Source organism: Meriones unguiculatus, chromosome 17, assembly GCF_030254825.1.
Source record: "Meriones unguiculatus strain TT.TT164.6M chromosome 17, Bangor_MerUng_6.1, whole genome shotgun sequence".
Taxonomy (NCBI): domain Eukaryota; kingdom Metazoa; phylum Chordata; class Mammalia; order Rodentia; family Muridae; genus Meriones; species Meriones unguiculatus.
In genome coordinates this window covers 13,192,856-13,206,601 of record NC_083364.1, presented here as the reverse complement: position 1 = coordinate 13,206,601, position 13,746 = coordinate 13,192,856, and the positions used below count along the sequence as shown (strand labels likewise).

General features: G+C 41.4%; 1 pseudogene; it reads right to left on the bottom strand.

The window, feature by feature from the left end:
* Positions 1–2,022: 2,022 nt before the first annotated feature.
* Positions 2,023–7,679, bottom strand: LOC132648709 (ribitol-5-phosphate xylosyltransferase 1-like; annotated as a pseudogene).
* Positions 7,680–13,746: the final 6,067 nt, after the last annotated feature.

The following is a 13,746-nucleotide window of genomic DNA, read 5'->3' as shown; positions in this document are numbered from 1 at the left end:
GTGCGTGAACCTGCTTTCCAGTGGCAAGGAGTTACAGGTCCACAGGAAACAGCAGACAGCAGGAAAGAAGAGTCAATCCGGGTTCGGGAAGATGTGTGCTGGGATTACATCCTCGTTATTTCTGATTTACAGAATCTTTAGCCTCCAGATTCCATTTAGGAATATTAGGGGAATATTGGTGTCATCTTGTGGGTTTCTTGTGAGAATGTGTGCAAAATGCTCACTTTAGCGAGTATTCCCCAAACTTGGAAATGTTAATCCACAAACACTCAACATGTCATATTGATTGCTGAGTGAACACAGTGGTAGTTAATGTTGTCAACTTGTGGGGGTCCAGAGGCATCCGGAGACAAATCTGTAGGCATGCCTGTGAAGGATTACCTACATGGGAAAACCCACCTTAACCTTGTATGGGGCTCTATTCCATAGGATGGGCTCCTGGACTGAATAAAAAGCTAAGCAAAACTGACTATGAGCATTTAACTCTCTCAAAATTGAACAAAATACCCTAGGTTCCTCCTGAAATCCCTTCCCCAGGATGGACTGGAATTCAGAATAAAACCTGTTATCTCTTGTACTCTTTCTCACGGGATACCTTATCACAACTTCCAGGTAAGTTTGCATTACAGAGACCCTGGTGAAATCAAGCGTGGGTAAGGCATTGTCTCTCATTTTTAAAATGTTTCCTGTTAAAGTCTGTTGAAGCTGAGTGTGGTGGTCGAGGAGAGGAGGCACCATGAGTTTGAGGGCAGCTGAGCCACACAGCATCTCTCTCAACAGGAACAGTAAGAGGCACAGATTATAGCGATGATCAAATGCAGTTGGTGTGTAGAAACTGCTTGGCTGCTGTGGCTGAGGCTGTAGGCCGATGCTTCCTGTGGTACCTATGCTGGTCTCAATCCCCGGGAGGAAGCACCCCTCCTTTCTTAGCCTCTAGATGCTTCAACTATAGGCCCCATAGAATTTGTCCCCATAGGCACTGCTGTTTGAGTGTTTAGGCCTCTTTCTGTTTGTCTTTCGATTGCTGTCTCGTATGGAAGCCCTCACTGCCGCTCCACCCCCATGCCTGCCTGCCACCCTGTGTGATACCCTTGTGGCCATGGACTCACCCTCCCAACCTGTGAGCAAGCCCCCAGGGAAAGGCTTTCTTTTGTAAGCTGCCTTGGTCATGGTGTCTCTTTACAGCAACAGAAGAGTGACTAAGACAAGGCCTAAGCCAGAGGCCCTTCTGTTAAGCAATTTTAAATAATCATCTCAATAAGAGTTTATTCCATTCCAGGGATCTAAGAACTAACACATTTTAAAGATAAGGAAACTGAGGCCTATGCAGGTAGTGATTTTTTTTTAATATCCTATTTAGCAGCAGAGCTAGGATTCACCACTGAGCCCTCTGTACCTCCTACTCTGTTCTGGGCTCAGGCAACAATTCCTCTCTAGTAGTTCAGTCTCTTGTCTCACATTGCTTTTCTCAGGTACAAATACAGAATAAACCCCAACAGCACCACGGGTGATAGGAATCCCAGGTCCAGTCTAGAGAGATGGCTCAGAGTTTAAGAGCACTGGCTGCTTTTCTAAAGTTACTGAGTTCAATTCCCAGCAATCACATGGTGGCTCACAACCATCTAGCATGAGATCTGGTGCCCTCTTCTGGCCGGCTGGCACACATGCAGGCAGAATACTGCATAATAGATAAATAAATAAATCTTTTTTAAAAATGGGGTATTCACATTACCTTAAAAATATGAAATGAAGAATTTTAGTTCCATTTAAATGAATCCCACTTAAATGTGACTTTGATTGTGACCCCCTCAGGCTGCCTGTGTCAGTATCTTGCCAGGTCAGCCTCAGTAAAATATCACCATTTCTTTGATCTTGTATACAGCAGTAGCCAAAAAGGAGAACATGTGGTCCCTTCCGTGAAACTGAGTTGATGGAGCCGCCTTATCAAGTGCTGTACATATTCACACTTAAGAACACACACTTACAGTTAGGTATGATTAACCTTTATTATTTATAAAAAAATGAGCTTTCTAAAATAGTAGTAAATTTCCACTTTAGTTCTGTTTTGAAGTGTTGGTACCAGTGAAGTAACATTTTTCTTCTTTGAAACTTTTCTTGTAAAGTTAGTCTTCTCCTTTTCTAAAATGGCAGGAAGCTCCTTCCAGTCTTGATGAAGATAAAGGGGGCACCCATGGCCTTGAGTAACTGCAGAGGAGTGCTGTGGTAACTGGACATGTTTCCACAGTGCCCAGCTTTCATCACATCTTCTACCACAGGATTGGAGCCAAAGGAGCAGGCCTCATATATTCTGTAACACTCTGTGTTCACTCCTACAGGACACAAAGTGAGGTCACTCTGAAGCAAAGCATCTTGGTAATTCTTAAGTCTTTCATTTGTCTCCTGAGGCTTCCACCTAGGAAATTAAACAAACAACAAAGAAATCCCTGTAAGTTTTCCTTTCCTATGGCATCTTTTTTGAAGCAAATCTTTTAATGTCAGTTATCAAAATTGTGAACACATCATAGAGATGATAAATGTGAGAGGCAATGAAAATGTTGGACCAAACACATTTCTTAAAACTTCTTTAAGGCTTGGGGGTGTGGGTATAGCCCAGCTGCTAGAACTCAGACCTAGTATTGATCATCATCTATCCATAAACTGGGTATATAATTCCCTAATTCTGTAAGTTGGGAGGCATAGGAAGAATCAGGAGTTTAACATCATCCTGGGTTAAATACCGAGTTTGAGGCCAGCCTGTGCTACATGAGACTCTGCCTAAAACAAGTTTTTTGTTTTGAACATTTGAAAATGATCTGAACATTTTATTGCTGTATATTTAAAAATATCCGGTGATCAATCTCCGACTGGGTGTATTCATTCACTCCTTAATTCCCGAAGGTTGAGTTCTCTCGGCTTACTCTGATGCAGCTGTGCTGTATCCAGTGGTGGGCATTAGGTCTTTCAGTTAAGTCAGGACATTTTCTAGAAAGTCTGAAGCCCTGTGAGGAAAAGCACAGAGGGGCTTCTGGAGTGACAGGGCTGCATTCTCGTATGGGTGATTACTGAATGTTTCACTGCCAAGGGCTCAGAATCAAGAGCTGTATGTGAACAGGCAGGCTAGTGCAGACGTGGGGAAGAGTAGAGAATAAACAAAGATGAAGGTCATGCTTGTGCTTGGTATGCCCAAGAACTGGTAGGGAGGCCAGCAAGGTGGAAGTAGAGGAACTGAGGTGAGCAGTCAAAAACCATAAAGTCTGCTCACAGAAGACTCACCTGTAGTGTTCTGATGAGGGAACGACATAAGCAATAAACATTTTAACATTCAACCAGGCTGTGGTCTTGAGAATGGAATGAATATATAGGCCACATACATGCAGAAGCTGAGCCTGGCATTCTTTTCCATTTGTATTCTCTTAGTGAAATAAGCTCCAATCTCTAAAGGGAGACTGAGGAGGTGTCAAGAGTTTAGGAGAGAAGGTATAAAGCAGTCTTTGAGGACGAAGGGGGAATACTTTAGGAAATATAGGAGTGATGGGTTCTTCAGCTTTCAAACTGTCTAAACTTATGCACAGCTGCGTGAGTATGGCTATGGAGTGGGCAGAAGGGGAGACTAGACAGGTAGGGCTCGCTAGATGGGGGAATTAGAAAGGGGAACATATATGCAGGGCTGGTTGACTGTAGAATTTAAGCTGTGTAATGCGGAAGTTGATACAAGGACAGGAAGAACAATCATGGAATAGTAAAAACCATGTTGTAAATTCCAGCTGAACTGTGGAGTCCCATTACAGAGAATGAGCTGGAATGGCAAGATAGGATGGTTACCAACAGGAATGCTAGAATTCGAGGTCATGGAGAAACCTTGTGGTATGTGAAATCCAAGTGTCCATTTAGGAATGACCATAACAGGAAATGGCTGATCGAAGCCTATGATCTATGAAGGGGAGAAAGGAAAGAAACCTTATACCAAGGTGATGGAAGGATTGGCTAGACTTAGAAGTCACCAAGAATTCAGACAAGACTGGTGTCAGCCAGAGGGGCACTGGATCTCCAGTCTTTAAGGAAACATAAAGGTAAGGCAAAGGTGAAGGCTCAGGGCTACAGAGTACCAGTTACACACACTGGCATGAGACTGAGAACTGGGGTTCCGGGTGCAGAAGGACAGAATGGTCTAGAAGCAGCAGGAGCACAGAGGGTACTACCTGACCTCTAGCTCAGCTCAACCAGAACCATTTTATTAGTGCTTTTCCTCCAGTAAGACTTTCCTCTCTCATACCACCTCTCACTCACCAGCCCTTCAGCTGCTGTGTAAGCACCCTCATGCCTTATGTCCTTTGCTTTGGCTCCCCTCTCTAAATGGACCCTGCTGACTCTTGTGCCCTCTTCAGGCCTGTATATAATATAGCCCTCCACCTGGTGCTCTCCTTCGCTCCTTGAAAACAAATGTTCTACCCTCCACCTCAGTCCTCTCTGTGGCCTTCTTGTCTTTAATTCTTTTCTTACACGGCATTACCATCTCCTGACACACACTGTTTTACTTGTCTCCACCAACAAGTGCTATGAGGGCACTGTTTTTGTTTTGTTTTCACTGTTATTATGAGTAAGATGGTTTCTGGCATTTGGCAGTTGTTTGGTAACTCAGAGTAAATGAATTTAATACAATTACATTAACAGTAATTGTATTAAATTCATAGTAATTAGTGATATCCATCTAGAAGGCAATTTCTGTCTTAATTAAAAATAAATTTTTAGATCTAGAAGCATATGTATTAGGCATCCATTCCCTGGCCAATCAGCTTTACACTCCACGTGTTTATTTAATAGCAAAAGATATTATTGCAAAATGACTTCCATTACTACATCAATACTTGCTTCCTGATTATAATGGGAAAGACTGGAGAAAAGCCAGTTTCCTAAGTTTTAGTTACTGCTGTACCTTCAGACAGGAGGCTGGAATAAGCAGTTACCATTGTTTCTCTGGAAACCTATTTGTACACAAGGTGACATTCGGATTGGAGAACAACAGGAAGGAACCATGCAAACATTGAATGTACTGCTCTCTTGCAGAAACCCAAAAAAGTTTATCACCTCCATCTTGTTTCAAAATGTTCATTAGTGCTTGTCTTGATGAGTTTTCATAGACAGTTCCTAAAAAAATTACATATGTAGGGCCTCTCATCATGCAGCATCGACCAGCTGGCTTCAACCACGGGAAACTTTCTGTATCTATAAAAGCAAGTAATGAAGTACTATATGGTAGGATGCCCCACAGCTTGGCTTGTTAAGCCATGTGTTAAGGACAATGGTTTCTAAGCACATTGTACACCACAGACATAAACAGTCCTATTTGTCCACTAAAAAGAATATATACTGTTATAATCATGAACTCTGAAAATTTAATTTCAAAAAAATTCCAAAGAATAAAACAATGAATAAAACCTGTGTTGGTATAACGTTCTTTTGAAATGTATACACCTTACCCTTGTTCATTCAAATGCTGATATCTCCCTCCCCCCCCAACAGCTGTCCGGTTTCAATCCGGATATTGCCTTGTAATATTTATTTTAAGCATCCTGTCTCAACTGTGTGCAAACAGGCCAAACTAAAGAAATTAGACACAATGTTGAGCTCGGAGGAGCCAGAGGACAGGAAAGAGGGAAGGAGCCAGAGGGCAGTGGGAGGAGAGGAGAGCTAGGAGAGAGAGCTGGAGGACAGATCTTGGAACTACATGGAGATGGACTGGATCTAATATTTCACAAAAAGCAAGTATAACGTGGGAAATCTAAATGTTAGGAAAACATGAGGGCTTGGAGTTTTAGGATGGAGTAGCTATTGCCCAACACTGTGTTCTAGGTTAACTAAATAAACCCAGTCTCTGTATGGTGATTTGGTTATACAGCTGTTTAGGACTAACAGCAGTTTACTAGAAGATATATCAATCACCGCTTACAACAAACCTGTTATTATACAGAGGAGGATCATTCCATGGGCACTGGTTTGCATATAAATGTGTGCCTGTAGTCTATGCTGTATATAAGATTATTATGGCATTTTGGGTCAAATAACTGTTTGTTTGAAAGAGTGCCATAGACTGCACCATGTTTAATAATATTCCTGGGCTCTACCCCCATGACACCAGTTGTTATAATTCCCCCTCTTCAGTTGAGACAACCAAAAGGTTTCCAGATGCTACCCAATATCTCCTCATCGGGAACAAGGTGAGGATGGCAACACCAGAATTACTATGCTTCTGTCTTCTATTAGGTGAGTAGGTGGTGTCATACAATGTGGAAAAAGTATAAATATTTCTACAAATACAGGCTCTTTTCAATAAATAGATTTTTCTGAAGGTTGGGTGTACTTACAAAGTTTTTGAAATTTTAAGGATGGTCCCAGCCTAAACCTGTTCGCCTGGAATGTTGTCCATGTAGGGGTGGGAATACCTGTCCCTGGCATTTCTCTAGTGACATCTGTACAGCTAAAGCAGTCTGAATTCACAAATGGTAACCAGTGACATAATAACGAATGTCGGATTTAATTCTATCAGTGAGATGATTCACTTCCTCAGCAAATATCTGAGTACCTACTGTGTATAAGCATTATTTTAAAATTTACTTTTTTTTTTAATTTATGTGTATATTAGTATATTTGTATGCCTGCTTGTCTCCATGTGTAGCCAAGCGCCCGCAGATTTCAGAACAGGGATTCAGAGCCTTGGAACTGTAATCACACATGGCAATGAGACACAGCATGTGGGTGCTTAGAACTGAATCTGAGTTTACTATATGAGCAGTAATTGTTCTTAAGTGCTGAGCCACCTCTATAGCCCATTTCTACAGAGCTATTTTAAATCAGGGAAGAAAACTCCTGACCTCATAAAGTTTATATACTACTGAGAGCCTATCTCTTACTATTAAAAATCTATCCACAGAAAGTTTAAAAAATGTTTTCCATTTTTTTTAAACTGGAGGATGATTATATATTGAGGACCCTAAACTATCATTTAATTAACCTCTGCTTTTATAGTTGAGATTAACATCAAGTCAGCCAATCACAAACCCAAGGAATGTGTATACAGCATATAAAAATACTGCCACAACAGTATTTGTTTTCACAAGAATTATGGCTCTGTCTTTGTTCATTCTCTGCTAAACATCTCTTCAGGACACTAATAAGCTTAAAATTTTATCCTATATCCATTTTTAGAACAAACAAGTACTCTTCAGTTCTCCTCAGAAGATGGTAAAATACAACAAAGCAGATACTATTGCCACTTATGCTCTAGGCCACTCTTTTTGATGGTAGGAAAGATTGGCCTGCCTCATCACCAGTGAGCTTACTGCCATTTAAAACACCATAAGAGGGATGCCTTTCTTATCTTGTACTTACAAAGTTGCTACACCTAAAGGCCACTGGAAAACATCTGCGCCATTAATCCAAGGGCTGTCGTATGTTATGAAAAGCAGGTCCACAAAGCCTCCATTTCTTTTGAGGAACTGCATTATCCAGTCATTGTCACAGTATTCATTTCCAAGCAAGACAACAGCCAGATGCCGCAGTTTCTGGGTTTGCATTAAATTCTGTGCCTACAGTAACCACTGGGTGGCATGGGAGATCTTTCCTTTTTCTCTTCCATTTAACACAAGGACCACAATGTCCACTTCTATGGAGAAGTACCCTGGAACCACACCCCGGCCAGTGATGAAGCTGTCGAAAACAACACACCACAAGCAAGAGATAAACAAAACTGAACAAAGGAAATTTCAATCGTTTTATATAAAATCTAGAATAAGATTAAATTAATATTCTCATTGGATGTACAATTTGTATAATGCAAGTTCTTCTGAGCAAGTGGGACAGAATAATAGAAAGCTTTGGATGTAGAAATTCAGCTAGTATATGAGAGTGGACTCTCATTTCTTCACTGAAGGCAAGGCAGTAAGATACAATGTAAAGGAAAGCATCAAGCTTCAGGAGATTCTGAACATAATTAAAAGGATTTGTGTGCATGCGTGTGCCACGGCGTGTTTGTGACAGCCAGAGGACAACTTGGAGGAGTTGGTTCTCTCCTTCCACCACGCAGACCTTGGGGTTGAATTCAGGTTGTCTGAGTTAAGGGCAACCACTTTTACCCGGCAACTCATCTTACCAGCCCTTAAAGGATAATTTTATGTAAATATGAAAGTACATAAAAATAAGTATTGAAAAATACTTATATATCTTCCATCAGTAGAAATATAAAAATTTGAGTGAGAATATACTTTAAATTCCTAATAGCAATTCTTTAGTGAAGAATAAAAAGAGTAGGAAAGAAAGAAAAGGCTTTTATTGGAAACAATTCTGTTAGGAGGAAAGTTAAACATTAAGAATTCCTGACAGCTCAGATATGTTAAGTCTGAGTGGTTAGCAAGTGGGAGAATGTTGTATTTTCTTCTTTGCAATATATTTTCAAGAGTTTTCATAAAAGGAATAGACATGCTCCATAACTCACACTGTCATCCGCTGCCCCAAGCAATCACTGCTGCCGAAGTGTTCTGAACTTTGGGAGTCAAAGTGCAAGGGAATGAGCAGGTGGGAAGTGAAAACAGTGAGTGTGGACAAGTGTTCTGAAATCCTGGATGAGGATTAATGGAGAGTAGTGGGGTGGAAAATGAAGGAGAGAGAGGCAGCACCTGACAGAACATGGTCTGAGAAGAGAAGGATGGAATGCACAGAACATCCTGGAGTAGGGAGATCACCTCCCAGAGAGCTCAGGGTGAGGGAAGGCCCCGAGAGAGAAGGGGTAAAGATGCCTGAGCATCTAGTTAAGGCAGAGAATTATGGATGCCCTCACTCTCGGTGTGCTAGGAATAAGAATGTGCGCCCCACTCCCTGTCCATGTGGCGCTGGGAACCAAGCCCAGATGTGCGCATGTTCAGTGAGAGTTCTACCAACTGAGCTGTATCTCCAACCCCTAACTACTACACTTAAAACAGGAAAATTTCCTACTATACACTAACATTATAAAAATAAGGCTTGTGTATGAGTAGTATAATGTACAGAATGAGTGCTATGTTCTAATTATCTAAGGTTATTACTGATAATCCATTAACTGAAAATAATCATGTACAGAATTCTAATTTGCTCTTGTGGGTTACTCAGCATATGTGTAAGCATCAGAACTTACAATTTTCAATATATTTTTCTACCGCTTGCCTCAACTGAAAAATGTCTTCAGAGTAAGCACTTCCATATAGCAAGCCCAGAGGAATCATTTCAGTCCGAAGTAACTGTGCAAACAGTATAGTTTTGGAATTCACTCAAGTTAGCACCAGTGTAACTTGACTGAGAGTACAACTTGCGATTCCATAAAACTTCATTAATTTTGGATACATTATCTACTACTTTTCATTGTTTAATAAGGTATTTTAAAAGTCTGTCACAGAACTTGACTATAAAGTTCTCTAAGAGGAAAGAACACGGTTTCTTCCATGATGACTTAAATCTTGTGTACAAACCTCAGAAAGGCAAACTGGGCTTAGCCTTTCTTGGTGGTAGTTAATGATGTTTTCTATCACTGTGGTAATACCAAGTAATTATAAGCTTAAGGATGACACGCATGACTGTGCCTTCAGGGAAGAAATGAGAGTCTCACATATTCCATTCTATAGACTAGTTGAATTCCAGAAACGTCTCTGCAATGTTAGTCCACTGACATGTTCACTGTTCAACTACAAACACAGAAAGCAATTTATGCATGCAATAAATTTTTTTTTTTGGACTGGCCATTGAACCCAAGGTGTTGCACATTCTATGACAGCCTTCCTGCCACTAAGATCCACTTATTCTTTCAAGCAGTGAAATCTAACTAGTGTGAAGTTTAGGAGTATACACACAACCTACAATGAGATTAGAACAGTGAGGCTAAATACCTGTTTACACTGCATGCATGATTTGAAAGAGTAGCTTTGAGAGAGTCAAGCAATGACAGGCTCGGGAGCTAGCTGAGTTGGCAAAGTGCTTGTGCTGTGAGCATGAGGACCTAAGGACAATTCTTGAACTAAGATAACAGGCTGATGTCGTGATGGAGAGGCAGATCTCTGGTGCTCACTGTCCAGACAGCCTAGCCTAATCACTAAGCTTCTGCCAGAAACCTGTTCTCAAAACCAGCTGGTAGCTGCAGGCTGCCGAGGTGTGTATGTGGGCACACATGTGAACATAAGGTTGAAGGGAGAAGTGGTGGGTTGTACAGAGAAGGAACTGGAGGGGAGGGAATGCAGGTTGAACTGGATCATGTATTCATGATCTAACATGTATTCATGTCCTCATGTACTATCATTAAATAAAATATTTAATTGAAGACAAACAGGGACAAGCCCGGTTCGGTGATATGCACCTGTAATCCCAGCACTGAAAAGGCAGAGGCAGGCAGATCGTTGTGATTTTGAGGCCAGCCTGGTCTATAAAGCAAGTTCAGGGCAGCCAAGGCTACACAGAAAAACACTGTCTTTAAACAAAAATAACAAAAACCAATTAAACATGTAAAAACAACTAATTTATTTCCATTAAAAGCCAACTGGAAATAGTACCTTCATGATAAAACTATGTTTTTTTTAATTAAAGTCATCTTAAATCTATTTGAAAATTAAGAAATTATACAGTGAATAGTAAGTTAAATAAAAGTAAAACCCTTGAAAGTGTTGGCAATGCACTGGTTTTTTAGAATCTAAAAATCAAAACAGAAACAATTTTGAATTTTGGAAAAAAATGGAGCCTATATAATTACGTAAATCATAGTAGATATGACATAAAATGTTTTAATAAGTAAAAGTTGGACTCTGAGTATTTCCAGGTTAACCTAACTACGAATGAAAAGAAAATCATGAAAGTAATGTTTACTTTCGTCCTCTAAGGCATAGAACATTGTGTTCATTTACGAGTCAAGTGTATGAAATGTGGAACATGAAGTTTTCCATATCATCAGCTAAAACCAAAGTGAAATAAGACTCCCCAGGATTTATTTACAGACTTTTAGTTTCTTTCTTCTCTGCACTGGGGACTGATCCCGGGGCCTGGCACATGCCAGGCAACTCATCTGCCACTGAGGCAGATCTCCAGCTTTCCCTCCAAAATTACCTTGAAATGTCTAATTTAATAAGAAAACATTTACTAAAGTGTAAGCAGGACCTATTCATTTATTTATTCATTCCCAGGATAGATTTCTGTATTCTTCCCAAGCTGAAGCATAAAGATATAAAATAAGTTTATAAAAGTATAAATATACTGTGCATACTATATGATAAAATATAGAGCATACTTATGAGAGTATATTCCCTCTGGTAGGTCCATGAGGAGTCATGCGGCAGGCAAGGTCAGTGTTGTCTATCTGTACCTGTACTGTCTTCTTCCTACAATCAACTGTCCTTCCCTCCATTGCGCAGTCACGTCCGGGCGATCAAGAGTGCCTTCGAAAACATGTTCCCACAGATACAAACCTGGTAGTCAAAGAACAAAACCAGACACATCTGCTGTCTTAGCCGTTTTAGAATGTTAGGAAAATGTATGTTTTATTCTTTTCTCTTTTGACTCTGACCTGAGACGTTTCGCTCCATGGTCGGTTGCAGGCTGTGACTGAGACAATCCTTGGTCCTGTGTGGCAGCTTACTGTATGCCGGGTAGACTTCATGGCTGTAGTTGTAAAGATGACAGGACATTTTACTTATACCGTGGAACCCCAAATGTCACTGAACCCTGGCTACCCATCATATTCTGAAGCAAAATGTATATTATAAACTAAAATACCATCATTATTAGAATTAATTTAATATCGTGACTGGAGAGACTATGTGTCTTGTGCTGAAGCCACAAGTACACCAAAGCATTCAGTGTGTCAAGGGGATAGATATCACCTCCCCATTTGCTCAGACGACCTTGAAGGCATGATCCGCTCTGCAAGCTGACACTTCATCCTGTCTCCTAAGAGCAACCACAATGCTTTGTTTTGTTACATGAGGTAACATTAATATGCAGGCCTACAACCTCTGAGAACCCCTTGTCAGTTATTTTGAAAGATATTCTTTGGTCCATTTCCGTTATGCCATGCTCTTAAAGCCACACTAACAACCAGTGTGAAAATGTGGGCCATTGTATAAAACATCCAAATGTGTCAGGCTAAATAATGCCCCGCTTCTCCAGGTCATACCTTAATCTCTAGATCCTGTGACTATTGTCTTACACAGCAGAGTGTCTCAATGTGACCTAGCTGCTGAGGTGCAGAGCCTTCCAGAGACACAGACTCCTGCCTTGAGGAAGGCAGAAGCTGTAAAGTTCTCAATCACTCCATCACCAGTTCACTACAGCAGCCTCAGCAAACTGTGCTATGTGGGTAGAACACCTGGAAGGGAGGTGCCACTGTAACAAACAGTTACATGTGGAAGGGGCTTGGAAACTGGGAAATGGGGGTGGCTGGAAGAATTCTGAGGAGTAACTTTTTTTTATTTTTATTTTTATAAGCAAAGTCTACTTTAGATTGCCTGAAACAGATTGCAGAATAATTCAGATGCTCACAGTTCACTTAGTGAGCAAGACTCAGAAGAGAGCAAGGAACACAGTAGAGAAAACCTACATTGCCTTAAGAACAGACTCCCTGAAACTGACTTCGTTAAAGGAAATACACAATCTAGCAAATTCCATACCAGGACAGGATACAGTTTACACTGTCTTCTCAAGCTGTTCCTCTTACACTGACTTACCAATGGCTGCTTTGACCCACATTTGTACACTGTGTTTGTGTTTCTCTTTTGTGGGTTTGTTTAATCTTTGCAGATGACCTTCTGGGCTCCTCTAAGGGGCTTGGGTCACTTCTCCAGCCCCACCCCCTGCAGCACACACAGCTTGTCTTCCAAGCTCCAGAAGGCACCATTCCATTGCTGTTGCTCTTCTTGGTGGTCATCTTATGTTACTGCAACTGGGATGGACATCCCCAATAGCCTCTCAAAGGCTCTATGCATGGTCCCTTTAATCCTGGGCCTTCAACTGCTGCTGAGGCTGCACCTTCACCAGTGGCCTCTCCTGGCTTCCTACAGAGCCAAGTCTCAGCTGATCTCCACACTCCTTCATGCCTTCAAAACCAGTACCACCTGGGTGACTCGTACACTACCAAGTTCTGTTGCCAACAGCCTTGGCCACCTCTGGAACACAGCGCCTGTGTGTTGACCCCGAGAAAACACTTTCCAGAAGGCTTTGAATTAATGATGCTGGGCTCCTAAGCACTGCTAGTTACTCAGCTGAGGCTGACCAGCACTGATTGTCTCAGTCACACAAAGCTTTCTCTTCAACGGTGCTGGTCTTTTGTTCATCACAGCTGATTCTTCAGCTCCAGCTGTTCAGACACCACAGATTCCTCATACAAATGGCCCAGCCGAGTCTTTGCTTTCCTCTGAAACTTGACAAGCCAGGCCTCTGTTGTCAGCACCGCTCTCAACATCCTTATCTTCCAAGCTCCAGCAGCTGCCCACTAAGCTGTCAACACTCAATGGTTTTTTCATCCAAATTTTTAAGTCCTTCTGCAATCCTCCCAAAACATCACGGTCAGCTCAGTCTCACAAAACACCCCACAATCCTGGTACCAACTTGTCTTAGTTAGGGCTGCTATTACTGCAATGAAACACTGTGACCAACAAGAAAGTCAGGGAGGAAAAGGTTTATTTGATTTACATATCACTGAAGGAAGTCAGGACAGGAACTCAAGCAGGGCAGGGACCTGGAGGC